The sequence below is a fragment of the Penaeus monodon genome, chromosome 33 (assembly GCF_015228065.2).
Source record: "Penaeus monodon isolate SGIC_2016 chromosome 33, NSTDA_Pmon_1, whole genome shotgun sequence".
NCBI lineage: Eukaryota > Metazoa > Arthropoda > Malacostraca > Decapoda > Penaeidae > Penaeus > Penaeus monodon.
The window spans coordinates 13026128-13026878 of NC_051418.1; the positions used below are offsets into that span (position 1 = coordinate 13026128).

General features: G+C 25.4%; 1 protein-coding gene across 1 annotated transcript in view; it reads right to left on the reverse strand.

Moving 5' to 3' along the window:
• The window catches only part of LOC119594255 (protein lava lamp-like), a gene marked incomplete at its 3' end in the record, with an annotated part of 60861 nt that overhangs the window by 276 nt on the left and 59834 nt on the right, over positions 1 to 751 (reverse strand).

Sequence of the window (751 nt, forward strand, 5' to 3'; positions counted from 1 at the left end):
CATATATATATATATATTTTTTTTTCGTGATTTTCAGTTTTGCTTTTTGTTTTAGTTTTTTATACTTCTGATTTTTTTTTTTTTTTCATTTCTTTAAATACTTTTTTCCCTATTTGTTTTTGATATCTATTAGTTTTATTTACATATATTTTTTATATACTTTTTTTTTTTCTTCTTAATCTCTATTTGCCTTATGCTCAGATATACGAATTTACATTTTGCAGGACATTAATAAATATACATTATTTTACAGTGAATAAACAGATATACTTCATCAATATTTTTTTTCTGTTACTTTATGTACAGTTATTGCAAAATAGCATTTAATCTCGGTTTTACTCATACGGTATTACGGCTCAGTAAATTCGCCTTATTAAAGTGCTAGATATCTGGCGAAAAAAATTATGATCAAAATGAAAAAATAAAGGAAAAAAAAGATATTTTTTTGACAGAGAATTTAATACGTCAGTTTCCCCTCCGATCAATTTCCTAATATGGGAATGATTTTTTTTTTGTAATCTTTACTGTTCAGACTGGATTTTAAACTGATTATTATGCATGTCAGTCACCCAGCGAGCCAACAGAAGACAATTTTTTTTTACAGTGACAAATATTATGGAAATCGTGTTGATATTCATGGAAATAAAAAAAAATTATGGAAATTATGTTGATATCCAATATACGATTCTGATTTAGTCAATTTCGTTACGGATAAATCGTCCGTATTTTGAGATTCATATGTAGAGTGATT